The sequence below is a fragment of the Perca fluviatilis genome, chromosome 24, assembly GCF_010015445.1.
Source record: "Perca fluviatilis chromosome 24, GENO_Pfluv_1.0, whole genome shotgun sequence".
NCBI lineage: Eukaryota > Metazoa > Chordata > Actinopteri > Perciformes > Percidae > Perca > Perca fluviatilis.
In genome coordinates, this window is record NC_053135.1 from 5171505 (window position 1) to 5187407 (window position 15903).

The window sequence follows — 15903 nt, forward strand, 5'->3', positions numbered from 1 at the left end:
AGTATGTCGAAAAAAGTGATTAAAAAAGTCATAGTATAGTACGTTGATAAAAGTGATAAAAAAGCCATAGTATAGTATGTCGAAAAGTGTGGGTAGAGAGCAATAGACCTAGCAAGCTGTGATTGCATCAGACTCCAGCTCAGCTTTGACAAGCCTTACATTTCTTCACTCTGAGTCTAGACAGGACATAGTGTATGACATACTGCAACTAGCTATCAATCTGATAAAGTCAGGTATTAGAACTACATGTATATGGGTACCAGCTCATATAGGTGTAGGACGGAATGAATTGGCAGGTAAATGTGCGAAGAACGCAGCAGAGCTGCCTGATATAGAGGTGGATATTAAATAAAGTAAAACTGAAGCCAAAAGTATAATTAAAGCTAAAACAAATGCAAAATGGCAGTTTTTGTGGGATAATGAACAGTCTGGGAGACACCTGTGTAGAATTCAAGGAACAGTGGGGAAAAACAGGAATACATACAGATGTAAGCAAGAAGAAGATATGGGGTCCAGAATGAGGCTAGGACATACAGGATTAAATGGAACATTATTTATAATGAAAAGCATGTTGATGGAATGTGTGAATATTGCAATAGTCAAGAGACCATAGAGCATGTAATCGTATTGTCCTAAATACCGTCAAGCCAGACAAAGATTGATTTCACAACTTGGTGAAAACCAGATGACATTAAATACATGATATACTGCAAAAAGGATCTGGTGAAATTTGTTTTAATTTTTGGTTTTCTTTTTTGAAGATAACTGGGTTATTTATAAGGATTTAAGAAAGTGTAGGTTGACCTCCTGATCCACACTCCAGTCCAGATGGTGGCGGTAATGCTCCAAAAAGCTGGTTGCCAACCGCCATTCAAAACCACAAGAAGAAGAAGAAGAAGAAGAAGAAGAAGAAGAAGAAGAAAAAGAGCTCTTCTTGGAGAGAGGAGCTGCGATTTCTCCATAGACAGTAGGGTTTCTCCTCTTGCAAGAGTCGAAGGTTAGCAGAACGTATCATCTCGTAAGTGACTTGTTGTTGTTGTTGTTGTTGCTCATAACTGTGTTCCTTTTGTTCCTCACACTGATAATGAAGTCAAGTTTGGAAATGTCTGGTCTCGATGGCTTTAGAAACGTCATCATATCTAAGCTAACTCATCGAAGCAGAAGAAGCGAATATCCAAAATGTCAGTCTCCTTGCTAGGTCTACACAATGCTGTGATGTTAACCACGGAACTTCATCCGTCTCGGCTGTTGCATTGCGATAACAAATCCATTTGAGTCACGTAATCAACAGGCTATCTGCCCGTGTTAAGTAGGGAGGGATGGTTAGGCAACCAAATGTAATGCACGCCCCTACGTTTTTTCTTCTTCTAACAGTTAGCATGAAACGAGGAAGGGACACAGCGTCCTTTTTTTGGCCCCAGGAAACAAAAAAGTGAGAGAACAGCAGTGAGAGAAACAAATGAAGGTGTTGAGAGAGTTGAGGAGCAGGAAGAGGGAGAGCTGGAGGAGTCTGGGGAGGTTGGAGAGAGAGCATGTGATGAAAGTGGGGGCTCTGACACAGAGAGGGAAATTCCAGAGGGTGAGGAGGAGGAAGAAGAAGAAGAGGGTGAGGACCGGAGGAAGAAAACCTACAGGGACAGAGAGAGGGGACAGCAAGTGGATCCATGTGGATCAAGTACTGCCCCATCAGGTTTGGGATGAAGAAGGTTCTTACTATTTTCAAAGCAGTGCAATTACAATGTAATGGTAGGCCTACTGTGTGTCCTTAAAATGGGGCCTTCTGCTGTAACTTCTTCTTTGTATCAATATGGCTTTGTTTCTTTTTTTAAAGTAAATGCTTGCCCTACATTTTGAAATGCATGCAGATATACAGTACATGCATAAGTAAATACATGTTGTAGTTGTGCCCTATGTTTACTGTATATCTTTCTACAGATATCAGCAAGTCCAAGAATGATGTACCAGTACAGCCCAACTTGAATATATTCCCAACACTTTTGATGGGGGGCAGAAGACGGAGCTTCAGGCCAAACTGGTAATATCTTCATCCATGGCTTGAGTATTCTGTCATGATGGACTCTACATATTGCTGTGCATGTAGACATTTTAGCACACCAAATGCCCCAGACACTGTTTTTGTTTCAACACCTGGTTTTAGGGCGATGCGGGCTTTCAACGTACACGGAAAGTTTGAACCCATAGTGGTGCAATGATAGCATGGAGGGATGATCAAAGAGCTGTTAGAACTGAGCTAACACTAGCACATCTCCTTGACAAAGAACACACGGAACAAGTACAAGAAAATCGGGCATACATTAAAACCGTTGGGGAAGTGCTGTTACTTACAGCTACACAAAACCTAGCACAAAGAGGACGTGATGAATCTGAAGAGTCCACTAACAAAGGAAACTTTAGGGATATTCTTAACCCAGTTGCTAACCACGAGCCACTTGTTAAGAGAAGATTAACTTCCATTCACAATGCAAAGTACACAAGCAAGATCATCCAGAATGAGGTTTTGGGTTGCCTGCCACTTTTTATATAAATAAAGAGCCTCACAATACTGTATGTATTTATATATTAATTTTAAATTACATTTTTTTAACTAATCAGGTGTTTTCCCTCTGGCAACAAGCGCCAAAGATGCTGCTAAAATGAATCCGTCCCTGTTGGTTTGGACACATTTGGTGTCATTTTTACAAGGTCGACTGTATGTATCTGTGTACAAAGCTTACTATTAAATGGCTATTTATATAAATATATATATTGATGCAATATTATTGAATTTGAAATGTGAGCAAAAGGAAAAAGTGTGAATGTGTTTACAAACTAGTCTCACCATGGTGTCACTAAACTGTGCATATTAACTCTCTGAAATAGTTTAAGGCCCTGTATGCACTTTGTATAAATCTCTGAACTTACTGATGTTCTCATCTTCTGTTTACTAATGTTTGCACTTCCTTTTATTTGTGGGGAAGATTTCAGTTCTACACGGCATAATGTAGCACTGTTTCTCTGTAATATTTGGCTTGTGTTTTTAAATGGCCGTCACTATGGCACATTTCACTAAATCCTGAGCCTTTTGTTCCTGTGATGAGCTGAATGAGTGAAACATTTTAATAAAACCCACTGAATCAAATATGACTTTTTTTTCCTCCGTACTTTATGTTGAATTTAAACCTGCAACTTTGAACTAAATAGTAAACCAGTTTAAATATGCACTGCCTTTGCTTTAAAAAGCAATATAACCCTTTTCTTTGAATACAACCACACACTGGAGTTGGCATGCTCCAATCAGTATGCAACGAGCTATGATAATATTAATTATTATGAATTATTAACCGTCTATGGTGGTAATAGTAGCACAGACATGTTGCCGCCTAGTGGTAGAATTAGGGAAATCTAGACTCCTAGCCCCAAAAGGTACAAGTTCACTTTGAACCCTATGATTTGTAATGAAAAATCTCAGCAGCTTGAACCTGAAATAAAATGTATACTAAGAACTTACATATTAAATATTTATTTGAAAAAAACTTGTACAACAGCAGGTGCATGTAACTCTTTGAGACCCAGCTCTCACACTTGTAAGTAATTAGCATAAATAAGAATTCCTGTATGGAGGACCAAATTACGTTATAATCACTAAATACACTTTTAAATACATGCTGGAAGATGACCAAATAAATAAAAGCAAACCTTAATTGAAAAAACACATGAATTGAATTCATACAGAAAATGCATTTATTAATTGATAAATAAAATAATACACCAAGAAAAAGGCTTGAATAAATACTGAAATATTCAAATGCATACAGTACAGGCCAAAAGTTTGGACACACCTTCTCATTCAATGTGTTTCTTTATTTTCATGACTATTTACATTGTAGATTCTCACTGAAGGCATCAAAACTATGAATGAACACATATGGAATTATGTACTTAACAAAAAAGTGTGAAATAACTGAAAACATGTTTTATATTTTAGATTCTTCAAAGTAGCCACCCTTTGCTTTTTTTGATAGCGCTGCAAACCCTTGGTGTTCTCTCAATGAGCTTCATGAGGTAGTCACCTGAAATGGTTTTACCTTCACAGGTGTGCTTTGTCAGGGTTAATTAGTGGAATTTTTCCCCTTATTAATAAAAAAGCAAAGGGTGGCTACTTTGAAGAATCTAAAATATAAAACATGTTTTCAGTTATTTCACACTTTTTTGTTAAGTACATAATTCCATATGTGTTCATTCATAGTTTTGATGCCTTCAGTGAGATACTACAATGTAAATAGTCATGGAAATGAAAAGGAAACGCATTGAATGAGAAGGTGTGTCCAAACTTTTGGCCTGTACAGTATATAAATGAAAACCTACAAAAAAATACACAACTTCTGGTAATTATTCGGGACATACATGTCTTGCATTTATACACATGCAAATAAAGAATAAAATACATGTTATATAGACATAAGTGTATGTGCTGATGCAAATGCTGATTTTTAGAGTTTCAGATTTTATTTTTTAAAGCATTCATACATTCATCTTCCAATGAATAACTAACACTTTTATGCATTTATTCATTTTCAAATCCATGTGTTACTCATGAGTTTTCAGCATTCATTTCAGTATTGATGAAGTCACTTTTTGTCTTCCATATTTAAGAACTGTTTAACTTCTTTTATACACATCCAGCAAGTTGTAGCCACTACCAGGATTGTAGCGGGTGACCACCAGCAGAATCTAATGTAATAATGACAGACAAGAAAGAAATAAGTCTGCAAATAATCACTCACAACTGCAGCTGCATAAATAGAGTAATAGAGTAGTGGGTCAAGCCTGAAAAGTATTTGTGCTCCTAACTTCTACAGGTTGAGAGGACAACTAGAAGCATCCTGTGTTTTGCTCAGTGAAATGAACAGATGCTTGGGATGGGACCTGGAGTGTGTCCGTAAATGTTGAGGTCAGTCAGAGGCTGGACGGTAAGTCCCTTCTTATATACTGTCTATGGGAAGTCCCACACAGCAGTCTCCTTCCTTCGGGTTAGGCAATAATCATCCGGGGAACTGTCCACTCGCCGTAGCCGAATACACAAACACACACACGGTTCCTGTGTCCCGTTGCTAACTTACAGCTAGCTTATGCTAACGTCTGTACACTTGCTACTTTGGCTGTTTGGGGGCGAACAAACAAACGACCCCCCGCGGTCACATTCACCGGAATGATGCTAGGAGAAAAGTAGGCATCGCTGTGAGAAGGAATATGGCGTTTGATATCGGTTTTGTTTGTGTTTCTGCAAATAGACGGTTGCAGGTGGACTGGTGTTTACATGGTCCGGGGGAGCTGGAAGTCCGCAGGTTGGTCTTTGCCATTGTATTCATGAACATTTCCACATTCCAGTGCTAATGCAAACTATACATATAACTATACATTACATAACCGTTGATTATTGTTGTGTGATTTTACTTTGACTGTCAGCTGTGTGGCGGCTGCAGTGCTTTTATGTGTCTCCTAGCCGCAGATCTGCAGCCTCAATGGATGTCATCTGGGAAGAAGAAGAGGAGCCTTGTAGAGACCAGCTGAAGGGACGTCTTCTCTGAGCTGAAGCTCTGAGGTAGGACATGCTTTCTCTCCGGATTAACAGCTGCTGGCTGTAATGTTGACGGATTGAGTTGATTTGAAAGGGTCAGGTCACACAGAGTCCAGAATCTCAACAACATTGTCCACAGTAAGGATTCTAATATATATATCTGGAGCAACTGAGACACTGTTGAGAAACCGAGAAAAGACTTGATGGCTCACATGCTTGTGTTGTTAGGTCAGTGGTTAACCAGGCTGTGTTGTGTTGTTTCTGCTGAAGAAGTCTAATCAGTCTATGTAGTGATGGAGCAGAGTGTAAACTGCTGTCCTCCCTGTGTTCCATCTTCTAAAACCCGCTGGTCGGGTGGCTGCCTCGGTGTTGAGAAGGTTGGAGTTTGAAGCCCTCGGCAGGTCTGCTGGCTTTGGAAGGAGTAAACACACAAAGCAGTGTGTGAAATGTTTGAGAGAACGTGTGCTGAAGCTGAATGTTGTGTCAGCTCATGACACCGACGGCAGCGTTAGTTTGAGAGTTGTCGGTAAGCTGTCAGAGAGGCCGTGTGAGTGTGCTAGGCTTGGTGGTGTAGTGCTGTTGTTGGTTCTCATCGATCTCTGACAACGTTTAGCCGGCTCCATCTTCTCCACTCAGATGGGTTTAGAGTTTGACGTTTTGTAGACAAAACACTGAAAATAATGCAGCCGAGTGTGAAGGTAGATTGAAGTTCTTTCTGGTACTTGTAACCCCAACCTTCATCGCTTAACCCTTGTGTTGTCCTTCGGGTCCCAGTGACCCGAAGGACAACACAAGGATTATGTACTTCCGTTTACTTTGTTGAGAATTGCTCTCTAAACAAGGGTTAATACAGCACCTTAGTTCTTGTTTGTACAGCATTTTGGTCAGCTTAAACTGTGTTTAAATGTGTTCTAGAAATAAACTTTACTTACTTACTTTACAAGAAACAGGGTTTAGAGAGCAATTCTCAACAAAGTAAACGGAAGTACATAATCCTTGTGTTGTCCTTCGGGTCACTGGGACATATTGTTCTCCTCCCGCCCTCAGCTTCACGCATCCCTGAACACACACGTTGCATTTTTTTACGCCTGTATGGCATAGAAATAAATTAAAAATACTTGGCATCATGTATATAAAATCGTTTATTTAAATTGTGAAAGTTCCACAGAATGGTTAGTGAAGGTTGACAGATCTTTTAAACCCACACCACTTTGCTGGTTATTTGTCAGCCAACCACAAAACAGTTTGGAATTGACCGGTGCAGATGACATCATTTGTGTGGTTTGGTCATCAAAACATTAAATACTGGATCATTAAATCAAACGCACCCTTCCAAGCGCTGGTGTGTTTGTGTGTGTTCAGTAAGTAAAGAGCGGTCGCCCACCATTATTACGCCAGAGTTCCAGAAGTAACGCGTATTGTTGGACCTGCCGTCCGTGGTGTAGGAATAAACCGAAGATCAGGAAACATCACAACTTATTTAGTCTGTCATTTTATTTGGGAGATTTTTGGCATAAACGACCCACCGCACGCCACGGAATATCAGGCAGTCAGCTGTAGGAGAAGTAGACGTTAACCAGCAGCAACTAAACAGCTTTGGACAGGCGGTTCCTCCAGCATGGATTAAAACCCACAGGTCAACCACTGACCCTGGAACGATTTAGAAGCAGTTGATAAGAAGAAAATTACCTGTTGTTTATGTCAGCAGATGTTCTTTCTTGTTGGAAATGTGACGGTGACGGGTTGTTGTGGGTGTGGTTGGCGGGCGGCTGCTGTTCCCAACTCCCTGTGCGACGGGACTGAATCGTTTAGCGCACGGGGTATCGGGCCCTTTCCCCGGTTTGCAGCCCTAATATTAATATGTATCACAGCTTTCGTTTGTTCCGGTCTTTGTGTCAGCTGGATTGACCTTAGGGCGCGCTCGGACACTAAATGATGTTAACAAGACAGGGCCCGGCCCCTTCTGCTTGGGGCGCTACAGTTCTCAGCACTAGTAGCTCTACCTTGTGTCTCGGTGTCTTTTATTCCTCCTTAAGGAAAAGAAATGGACCCAGATGTATTGAAGCAGAACAATCCAATAAACTCTTCTTTCTCTTGTTTTCTCCCCAGATGAGTGCAGAGTTTCCGGACCACAACGGAGAAGTTCCTTCACTCCATTCATGCCGCCTTCTCTCCGTACTCACTGTATACTCATAGTATTGTATGTCATGAAATAATTTAAAGTAAAGTAAAGTAAGTAATAGTACGTATAATGTCAAAAAAAGCTCAGAAAAGTCATACATAATGTCAAAAAGTGTTATTACATAGTTATTACATTGTTATAACATGTATTAGGACAAAAATCTATCAAAAAGTCACAGAAAGTGTTATTACATAGTTATTACATTGTTATAACATGTATTATGAAAAAATCTATCAAAAGTCACAGAAAGTGTTATTACATAGTTATTACATTGTTATAACATGTATTATGACAAAAATCTATCAAAAAGTCACAGAAAGTGTTATTACATAGTTATAACAATGTAATAACATGTATTAATGACAAAAAATCTATAAAAAAAGTGTTATTACACAGTTGTACACAGTACATGCCATAAAAGTGGGCGTAAATAATTTTTTCGTCCATGAAAAAAAAAAAAAATCATCAAATTTTTTTTTTTTCTTAAATTAGGATGTTCTCTTCCTTTGTCCTACTCTGGTCTCTTCCTTTCTCTGAGGTGTCCTACTCTGGTCTCTTCCTTTCTCTGAGGTGTCCTACTCTGGTCTCCCTGTCTCTGAGGTGTCCTACTCTGGACTCTCCCTTTCTCTGAGGTGTCCTACTCTAGTCTCCCTGTCTCTCGGAGGTGTCCTACTCGATCTCTCCTCTCTGAGGTGTCCTACTCTGGTCTCTCCCTTTTTTCTGAGGTGTCCTACTCTGGTCTCCCTGTTGTCCTACTCTGGTCTCCCTTTCTCTGAGGTGTCCTACTCTGGTCTCTCCCTTTCTCTGAGGTGTCCTACTCTGGTCTCCCCTTTCTCTGAGGTGTCCTACTCTGGTCTCTCCCTTTCTCTGAGGTGTCCTACTCTTCTCTGAGTTGTCCTACTCTGGTCTCTCCCTTTCTCTGAGTTGTCCTACTCTGGTTTCTGCCTGTCCTTGTCTTAATACTCTCCTACTCTCTTCTTGCCTGCACTTCCTTTCCTAGCCTCGCTTCCTATCTGGGGGGCCTATCTGGCGCAAGTGCACAACGCTTCGATACCGAAGCTGGTCTTGAACCCGCGTCACGGGCCTTTAGTGGCGAGGACAAACCAAACCGCCCCCCAACGCAACGCACGCGCATGCAACTGTTCTCCGGGGGTATTTGTCTTTGTCATGCTTGTTAGTAACTTGAACACATACGTTCTGCGTTCCATCACACTGAGCTATCACATCTGATCACCAAGCTCATGGTTAGTTGTGTATTTGTCTTTGTCATTCTGGGTGTAAAACTCAAAATAAATTGTCAAATCCTGTATTGGAACCCATAACCTTTGTGTCTACCAACCAGCGTCTCATCACACCAAGCTATCTAAACTGTCAACAATTGGCATGTGTTTAGTTGTGTATTTTCATTTTGGGTGTTGGACCTTAAAATATAGTTTGCCATAAAGGAGTTGAACCCTCAACCTTCCAAACATATCACATGGGTAATATCATGCTGAGCTATCTATGATACTGGGATCTTTTGGGTTGGAGGTCGATTTAATGCGTTCACATCACTGAGGTGAGAAATGAAAAAATCTTCTGACTGAACCGGGATTCGAACCCTCAACCTCACATTGTCACGTCACCGTCTTATCCTGGTGAGCTATTCCTCAGGTTGGAATTTTTTTTCCGTTCTGTTATTTCTTCTTCACACTGCCGGGGACAATCCTTGGACATCTTTAAACAGACAGGGCAGCCTGATCTGATGCTAGATCAGATCCACTAGACGTGTCCATGTCAAAGGACGTGCCTGGTGGCCTGCCCTATATTGCCTCTGATTACCTTGTCACGCAGTGGTTGTGAGGTCCTTTCTTACCAGCCAAACAAGGCCTTTTCACTGGTAAAAAAACTTTGCCTCCACAGGATGGTTTCTTCAATACTTTATTTCAAATCCCACTGGTCCCTTCTGCACAGCAATACAAAAAAACATGACTAAAAAAGACTACAAAACACAACTCTCTTGCAACAGGTCACAGCCCCGACTTGTCTTTCTTTGTCCTCCTGTTTGTCTACCCACACACCTGTTTCCCGTCCACCTTTAACAACCACATCGTTAGATCCTGTGGCCAATCATGAGCTGTGGGGGGTCCAGGCAATCACAGCTGCTTCTCATAATCCCAGTCTAGGGGTAGATGCTAGATCAGATCCACTAGACGTGTCCATGTCAAAGGACGTGCCTGGTGGCCTGTCTTATATATTGCCTCTGATTGGCTTGCCCTGTTATCCTTACCCTAAACCTCAGCACGTCAACACGTCTAGTGGATGTGATCTAGCATTTACCGGGAGGCATCAGCCTGTCTTGCTGTGCCACTTCTCTCTCTATAATGAACATTAAAAGCACCATGTAAGTGCCAATTCTGACCATGTGGTCAGAGCTTGTTAATAAGCAGCTGAATGCTGTGTGGGACAAAAGGATGTGTAGCCTCTTTTAGTCCCCCGGGGGCAATAAAGGTTTCATTCACTCATTAAGTCATTCATGTGCCCTCCCACTCCTGAAAGTTTTCATTATGAGAGACGTGCCTCTGATTTGGCACGAACCTAACGACGGCAACACGTCTAGTGGATGTGATCTAGCATTTACAGATGTGTTGACGTCGTTAGGTTCGGGCATTGGGGGGGGGGTTAGATGCTAGATCAGATCCACTAGATGTGTCCATGTCAAAGATGTGCCTGGTGGCCTGCCTTATATTGCCTCTGATTTGGCACGAACTTAACGACGGCAACACTTCTAGTGGATGTGATCTAGCATTTACCGGGAGGCATCAGATCACATCCACTAGAAGTGTTGACATCGTTAGGTTCGTGCCAAATCAGAGGCACGTCTCTCATAATGAAAACTTTCAGGAGTGGGAGGGCACATGAATGACTTAATGAGTGAATGATACCTTTATTGCCCCCGGGGGACTAAAAGAGGCTACACATCCTTTTGTCCCACACAGCATTCAGCTGCTTATTAACAAGCTCTGACCACATGGTCAGAATTGGCACTTACATGGTCCTTTTAATGTTCATTATAGAGAGAGAAGTGGCACAGCAAGACAGGCTGATGCCTCCCGGTAAATGCTAGATCACATCCACTAGACGTGTTGACGTGCTGAGGTTTAGGGTAAGGATAACAGGGCCAGCCAATCAGAGGCAATATAAGACAGGCCACCAGGCACGTCCTTTGACATGGACACGTCTAGTGCATCTGATCTAGCATCTACCCCTAGACTGGGATTATGAGAAGCAGCTGTGATTGCCTGGACCCCCCACAGCTCATGATTGGCCACAGGATCTAACGATGTGGTTGTTAAAGGTGGACGGGAAACAGGTGTGTGGGTAGACAAACAGGAGGACAAAGAAAGACAAGTCGGGGCTGTGACCTGTTGCAAGAGAGTTGTGTTTTGTAGTCTTTTTTAGTCATGTTTTTTTGTATTGCTGTGCAGAAGGGACCAGTGGGATTTGAAATAAAGTATTGAAGAAACCATCCTGTGGAGGCAAAGTTTTTTTACCAGTGAAAAGGCCTTGTTTGGCTGGTAAGAAAGGACCTCACAACCACTGCGTGACAAGGTAATCAGAGGCAATATAAGGCAGGCCACCAGGCACGTCCTTTGACATGGACACGTCTAGTGGATCTGATCTAGCATCAGATCAGGCTGCCCTGTCTGTTTAAAGATGTCCAAGGATTGTCCCCGGCAGTGTGAAGAAGAAATAACAGAACGGAAAAAAAATTCCAACCTGAGGAATAGCTCACCAGGATAAGACGGTGACGTGACAATGTGAGGTTGAGGGTTCGAATCCCGGTTCAGTCAGAAGATTTTTTTCATTTCTCACCTCAGTGATGTGAACGTTAAATACGACCTCCAACCCAAAAGATCCCAGTATCATAGATAGCTCAGCATGATAATACCCATGTGATATGTTTGGAAGGTTGAGGGTTCAACTCCTTTATGGCAAACTATATTTTAAGGTCCAACACCCAAAATGAAAATACACAACTAAACACATGCCAATTGTTGACAGTTTAGATAGCTTGGTGTGATGAGACGCTGGTTGGTAGACACAAAGGTTATGGGTTCCAATACAGGAATTGACAATTTATTTTGAGTTGTACACCCAGAATGACAAAGACAAATACACAACTAACCACAAGCTTGGTGATCAGATGTGATAGCTCAGTGTGATGGAACGCTGGTTAAGAAACACAAAGGTTATGGGTTCCAACACAAGAACAGTCAATTTATTTTGAGCTTTACACCCAGCATGACAAAGACAAATACACCCGGAGAACAGTTGCATGCGTACGTGCGTTGGTGGCGGTGATTTGGTTTGTCCCCCGCCACTAAAGGCGCCAGTGACGGGTTCAAGACCAGCTCGGTATCAGCGTATGTGCACTTAGATAGGCCCCCCAGATAGGAAAGCGAGGCTAGGAAAGGAAGTGCAGGCAAGAAGAGAGTAGGAGAGTATTAAGACAAGGACAGGCAGAAACCAGAGTAGGACAACTCAGAGAAGAGTAGGACACCTCAGAGAAAGGGAGAGACCAGAGTAGGACACCTCAGAGACAGGGAGACTAGAGTAGGACACCTCAGAGAAAGGGGAGACACCCAGTAGGCCGACCAGGAGGTCAGAGGAGGACAGGCGGCAAAGGAGCAGAGTAGGACACCTCAGAGAAAGGGAGAGACCAGGAGTAGGATGAGAACAGAAAGAGACAGGGACCCACCCGAAAGGGAGAGACCAGAGTAGGACACCCAGACACAGGGAGACCAGAGTAGTAGGACACCTCCGAAGAAGGGGAGAGACCAGAGTAGGACACCCCAGGACAGGGAGAACACGTAACCTCAGAGAAAGGGAGAGACCAAGAGTAGGACACCCTCGGAAGAGACAGGGAGAGACAGGTGGGAGAAAGGAGACCTCGAAAGAGCAGGAGAACAAGGACACCTCAGAGAAAGGGAGAGACCAGAGTAGGACACCTCAGAGAAAGGGAGAAACAAGAGTAGGACACCTCAGAGAAAGGAAGAGACCAGAGTAGGACAAAGGAAGAGAACATCCTAATTTAAGAAAAAAAAAATTTGATTTTTTTTTTGAATTTTTTTTTCATGGACGAAAAAATTATTTACACCCACTTTTATGGCATGTACTGTGTACAACTGTGTAATAACACTTTTTTTTTATAGATTTGTCATTAATACATGTTATTACATTGTTATAACTATGTAATAACACTTTCTGTGACTTTTGATAGATTTTTGTCATAATACATGTTATAACAATGTAATAACTATGTAATAACATCTTTTGACATTATGTATGACTTTTCTGAGCTTTTTTACATTATAATGCACTATTACTTACTTTACTTTTTAAATTATTTCATGACATACAATACTATGAGTATACAGTGAGTACGGATAGAAGGCGGCATGAATGGAGTGAAGGAACTTCTCCGTTGTGGTCCGGAAACTCTGCACTCATCTGGGGAGAAAACAAGAGAAAGAAGAGTTTATTGGATTGTTCTGCTTCAATACATCTGGGTCCATTTCTTTTCCCTTAAGGAGGAATAAAAGACACCGAGACACAAGGGAGAGCTACTAGTGCTGAGAACTGTAGCTCCCAAGCAGAGGACGGGCCCTGTCTTGTTAACATCATTTAGTGTCTGAGCTGCACCCTAAGGTCAATCCAGCTGACACAAAGACCGGAACAAACGAAAGCTGTGATACATATTAATATTAGGGCTGCAAACCGGGGAAAGGGCCCGATACCTGCGCACCGCTAAACGATTCAGTCCCGGCACGGAAGTGGGAACAGCGCCGCGCGCCAAAACCCACATACAACAACCCGCACCGTCACATTTCCAACAAAAGAAAAGACATCTGCTGACATAAACAACAGGTAGTTTTCTTATCAACTGCTTCTAAATCGTTCCAGGGTCAGTGGTTGACCTGTGGGTTTTAATCCATGCTGGAGGAACCGCTTGTCCAAAGCTGTTTAGTTGCTGCTGGTTAACGTCTACTCTCCTACAGCTGACTGCCTGATATTCAGTGCTGTGGGTCGTTTATGGCAAAAATCTCCCAAATAAAATGACAGACTAAATAAGTTGTGATGTTTCCTGATCTTCGGTTTATTCCTACACCACGGACGGCAGGTCCAACAAGCTACGCTTACTGGAACTCTGGCGTAATAATGGTGGGCGAACCGCCTTCTTTACTTACTGAACACACACAGCACTTGGAAGGGGCGCGTTTGATTTAATGATCCAGTATTTAATGTTTTGATGACCAAACCACACAAATGATGTCATCTGCACCGGTCAATTCCAAAACTGTTTTGTGGTTGGCTGACAAATAACCAGCAAAGTGGTGTGGGTTTAAAAGATCTGTCAACCTTCACAAACCATTCCGCAATTTAAATAAAGGATTTTATATACATGATGCCAAGTATTTTTAATTTATTTCTATGCCATACAGACGTAAAAAATGCAACGTTGTGTTCAGGGATGCGTGAAGCTGAGGGCGGGAGGAGAACAAACATATGTCCCAGTGACCAAGGCGACCACAAGGATTATGTACTTCCGTTTACTTTGTTGAGAATTGCTCTCTAAACCCTGTTTCTTGTAAAGTAAGTAAGTAAAGTTTATTTCTAGAACACATTTAAACACAGTTTAAGCTGACCAAAATGCTGTACAAACAAGAACTAAGGTGCTGTATTAACCCTTGTTTAGAGAGCAATTCTCAACAAAGTAAACGGAGAAGATATTCTGGTGTTGTCCTTCGGGTCACTGGGACCGGGCGACAACACAAGGGTTAGCCGATGAAGGTTGGGGTTACAAGACCAGAAAGAACTTCAATCTACCTTCACACTCGGCTGCATTATTTTCAGTGTTTTGTCTACAAAACGTCAAACTCTAAACCCATCTGAGTGGAGAAGATGGAGCCGGCTAAACGTTGTCAGAGATCGATGAGAACCAACAACAGCACTACACCACCAAGCCTAGCACACTCACACGGCCTCTCTGACAGCTTACCGACAACTCTCAAACTAACGCTGCCGTCGGTGTCATGAGCTGACACAACATTCAGCTTCAGCACAGTTCTCTCAAACATTTCACACACTGCTTTGTGTGTTTACTCCTTCCAAAGCCAGCAGACCTGCCGAGGGCTTCAAACTCCAACCTTCTCAACACCGAGGCAGCCACCCGACCAGCGGGTTTTAGAAGATGGAACACAGGGAGGACAGCAGTTTACACTCTGCTCCATCACTACATAGACTGATTAGACTTCTTCAGCAGAAACAACACAACACAGCCTGGTTAACCACTGACCTAACAACACAAACAATACTTGAGCCATCAAGTCTTTTCTGTTACTGTTTAGCTCCACAAACAGTGTCTCAGTTGCTCCAGATATATATATTAGAATCCTTACTGTGGGCAATGTTGTTGAGATTCTGGACTCTGTGGGACCTGACCCTTCAAATCACCTCAATCCGTCAACATTACAGCCAGCAGCTGTTAATCCGGAGAGAAAGCATGTCCTACCCCGAGATTTTCAGCTCAGAGAAGACGTCCCTTCAGCTGGTCTCTACAAGGCTCCTCTTCTTCTTCCCAGATGACATCCATTGAGGCTGCAGATCTGCGGCTAGGAGACACATAAAAGCACTGCAGCCGCCACACAGCTGACAGTCAAAGTCAAAAGCATACAACAATAATCAACGGTTATGTAATGTATAGTTATAGTTCGCATTAGCACTGGAATGTGGAAATGTTCATGAATACAATGGCAAAGACCAACCTGTGGAATTCCAGCTCCCCCGGACCATGTAAACACCAGTCCACCTGCAACCGTCTATTTGCAGAAACACAAACAAAACCGATATCAAACGCCATATTCCTTCTCACAGCGATGCCTACTTTTCTCCTAGCATCATTCCGGTGAATGTGACCGCGGGGGGTCGTTTGTTTGTTCGCCCCCAAACAGCCAAAGTAGCAAGTGTACAGACGTTAGCATAAGCTAGCTGTAAGTTAGCAACGGGACACAGGAACCGTGTGTGTGTTTGTGTATTCGGCTACGGCGAGTGGACAGTTCCCCGGATGATTATTGCCTAACCCGAAGGAAGGAGACTGCTG

The 15903-nt window shown here is 42.4% G+C and overlaps 1 long non-coding RNA gene across 9 annotated transcripts; it reads left to right on the forward strand.

Annotated features, from left to right (window-relative positions):
- Positions 1-884: 884 nt before the first annotated feature.
- Positions 885-8762, forward strand: LOC120554496. Of its 9 annotated transcripts, none has more exons than XR_005638470.1 (7): positions 885-1018; positions 1936-2035; positions 4860-4970; positions 5292-5345; positions 5467-5602; positions 7688-8330; positions 8486-8762. It is a non-coding gene; the product is annotated as an uncharacterized LOC120554496 (long non-coding RNA). The 9 variants fall into 9 exon arrangements; XR_005638477.1 differs by having other exon boundaries at positions 5504-5602; XR_005638473.1 differs by having other exon boundaries at positions 4860-4951; positions 7688-8392; positions 8538-8762.
- The last annotated feature ends 7141 nt before the right edge of the window (positions 8763-15903 follow it).